We start from the raw sequence: 2,500 nt of genomic DNA on the forward strand, positions 1-2,500 counted from the left end.
TCCACAGACGAAGAACAGGGTTAAGAAAGTGGTGTATGGTCATAGGTTCAGTTGCAGCGTCTTGAATCATTCACTAAAATATGTTTGCCTTTTCTGCACAATCAGAATTGACATAAACATTTTGACGTTCTGTCCACCACAGTAAAAAGGCGAAAAAAAAAAGAAAAATATTCCCCTTTCAACTGGGGATGTAGCTCAGTGGTAAAGCGCATGCTTTGCATGTATGAGGTCCTGGGTTCAATCACCAGCATCTCCAAGAGCCTTTTGAGGTTCTGTCCATAGACGATGAACAGGGTTAAGAAAGCGGTGTATGGTCCTAGGTTCAGTTGCAGCATCTTCAATTGTCTTGAATCATTCACTAAAATTTGTTTGCCTTTTCTGCACAATCAGAATTGACATTAACATTTTGACGTTCCGTCCACCACAGTAAAAAGGCGGAATAAAAGAAAAATATTACCGTTTCAACTGGGGATGTAGCTCAGTGGTAGAGCGCATGCTTCGCATGTATGAGGTCCTGGGTTCAATCCCCAGCATCTCCAAGAGCCTTTTGAGATTCTGTTCACAGACGATAAACAGGGTTGAGAAAGCGGTGTATGGTCCTGGGTTTAGTTGCAGTGTCACCGTTTGTCTTGAATCATTCACTAAAATATGTTTGCCTTTTCTGCACAATCAGAATTGACATAAACATTTTGACGTTCCGTCCACCACAGTAAAAAGGCGGAATAAACAGAAAAATACTCAACGTTCAATTGGGGATGTAGCTCAGTGGTAGAGCGCATGCTTTGCATGTATGAGGTCCTGGGTTCAATCCCCAGCATCTCCAAGAACCTTTTGAGGTTTTGTCCACAGACAAACAGGGTAAATAAAGATTTTGATTGTCCTAGGTTCAGTTGCAGCGTCTACAATTGTCTTGAATCATTCACTAAAATATGTTTGCCTTTTCCGCACAATCAGAATTGACTTAATCGTTTTGAGGTTCCGTCCACAACCCTAAGAAGAGGGAAAAGAAAAAAAAATGTTTGTTTTGACAGGGGGATGTAGCTCAGTGGTAGAGCGCATGCTTTGCATGTATGAGGTTCTGGGTTCAATCCCCAGCATCTCCAAGAGCCTTTCAAGGTTCTGTCCACAGACGATAAACAGGGTTAAGAAAGCAGTTTATGGTCCTAGGTTCAGTTGCAGCGTCATCAATTGTCTTGAATCGTTCACTAAAATATGTTTGCCTTTTCTGCACAATCAGAATTGACATAAACATTTTGATGTTCTGTCTACCACAGAAAAAGGCGGAATAAAAAGAAAAATATTACCCTTTCAACTGGGGATGTAGCTCAGTGGTAGAGCGCAAGCTTTGCATGTATGAGGTCCTGGGTTCAATCCCCAGCATCTCCAAGAGCCTTTCAAGGTTCTGTCCACAGACGATAAGCAGGGTTAAGAAAGCAGTTTATGGTCCTAGGTTCAGTTGCAGCGTCTTCAATTGTCTTGATTCATTCACTAAAATATGTTTGCCTTTTCTGCACAATCAGAATTGACATAAACATTTTGACATTCTGTCCACCACAGTAAAAAGGCGAAAAAAAAGAACAATATTCCCCTTTAAACTGGGGATGTAGCTCAGTGGTAGAGCACATGCTTTGCATGTATGACGTCCTGGGTTTAATCCCCAGCATCTCCAAGAGCCTTTTGAGGTTCTGTCCATATACGATGAACAGGTTTAGGAAAGCGGTGTATGGTCCTAGGTTCAGTTGCAGCATCTTCAATTGTCTTGAATCGTTCACTAAAATATGTTTGCCTTTTCTGCACAATCAGAATTGACATAAACATTTTGACGTTCTGTCCACCACAGTAAAAAGGCGGAATAAAAGAAAAATATTACTTTTTCAACTGGGGATGTAGCTCAGTGGTAGAGCACATGCTTTGCATGTATGAGGTCTTGGGTTCAATTCCCAGTATCTCCAAGAGCCTTTTGAGGTTCTGTCCACAGACGATAAACAGGGTTAAGAAAGTGGTGTATGGTCATAGGTTCAGTTGCAGCGTCTTCAATTGTCTTGAATCATTCACTAAAATATGTTTGCCTTTTCTGCACAATCAGAATTGACATAAACATTTTGACATTTTGTCCACCACAGTAAAAAGGCGGAATAAAAAGAAAATTATGCAACTTTCAACTGGGGATGTAGCTCAGTGGTAGAGCGCATGCTTCGCATGTATGAGGCCCTGGCTTCAATCCTCAGCATCTCCAAGAACCTTTTGAGGTTTTGTTCACAGACGATAAACAGGGTTAAGAAAGCGGTGTATGGTCCTGGGTTTAGTTGCAGTGTCACCGTTTGTCTTGAATCGTTCACTAAAATATGTTTGCCTTTTCTGCACAATCAGAATTGACATAAACATTTTGACATTCTGTCCACCACAGTAAAAAGGCAAAAAAAAAAAAGAAAATTATCAACTTTCAACTGGGGATGTAGCTCAGTGGTAGAGCACATGCTTTGCATGTATGAGGTCCTGG

The 2,500-nt window shown here is 41.1% G+C and overlaps 9 non-coding genes across 9 annotated transcripts in view; all 9 read left to right on the top strand.

Moving 5' to 3' along the window:
* Positions 1-184: 184 nt before the first annotated feature.
* trnaa-ugc (transfer RNA alanine (anticodon UGC)) lies at positions 185-256 on the top strand. The gene has a single exon. It is a non-coding gene; the product is annotated as a tRNA-Ala (tRNA).
* Positions 257-467: 211 nt separating this feature from the next.
* Positions 468-539, top strand: trnaa-ugc (transfer RNA alanine (anticodon UGC)). The gene has a single exon. It is a non-coding gene; the product is annotated as a tRNA-Ala (tRNA).
* Positions 540-751: 212 nt separating this feature from the next.
* Positions 752-823, top strand: trnaa-cgc (transfer RNA alanine (anticodon CGC)). The gene has a single exon. It is a non-coding gene; the product is annotated as a tRNA-Ala (tRNA).
* A 208-nt stretch (positions 824-1,031) lies between these two features.
* On the top strand, positions 1,032-1,103 carry trnaa-ugc (transfer RNA alanine (anticodon UGC)). Its single transcript has one exon. It is a non-coding gene; the product is annotated as a tRNA-Ala (tRNA).
* Positions 1,104-1,314: 211 nt separating this feature from the next.
* Positions 1,315-1,386, top strand: trnaa-ugc (transfer RNA alanine (anticodon UGC)). The gene has a single exon. It is a non-coding gene; the product is annotated as a tRNA-Ala (tRNA).
* Positions 1,387-1,597: 211 nt separating this feature from the next.
* trnaa-ugc (transfer RNA alanine (anticodon UGC)) lies at positions 1,598-1,669 on the top strand. Its single transcript has one exon. It is a non-coding gene; the product is annotated as a tRNA-Ala (tRNA).
* A 211-nt stretch (positions 1,670-1,880) lies between these two features.
* Positions 1,881-1,952, top strand: trnaa-cgc (transfer RNA alanine (anticodon CGC)). Its single transcript has one exon. It is a non-coding gene; the product is annotated as a tRNA-Ala (tRNA).
* A 212-nt stretch (positions 1,953-2,164) lies between these two features.
* trnaa-cgc (transfer RNA alanine (anticodon CGC)) lies at positions 2,165-2,236 on the top strand. The gene has a single exon. It is a non-coding gene; the product is annotated as a tRNA-Ala (tRNA).
* A 213-nt stretch (positions 2,237-2,449) lies between these two features.
* The window catches only part of trnaa-ugc (transfer RNA alanine (anticodon UGC)), a 72-nt gene continuing 21 nt past the window's right edge, over positions 2,450-2,500 (top strand). The window contains exon 1 of the tRNA in view: positions 2,450-2,500. This exon is cut by the window's right edge and continues 21 nt beyond it. This is a non-coding gene — a tRNA (tRNA-Ala).

The sequence above is a fragment of the Danio rerio genome, chromosome 21, assembly GCF_049306965.1.
Source record: "Danio rerio strain Tuebingen ecotype United States chromosome 21, GRCz12tu, whole genome shotgun sequence".
NCBI classification, from domain to species: domain Eukaryota; kingdom Metazoa; phylum Chordata; class Actinopteri; order Cypriniformes; family Danionidae; genus Danio; species Danio rerio.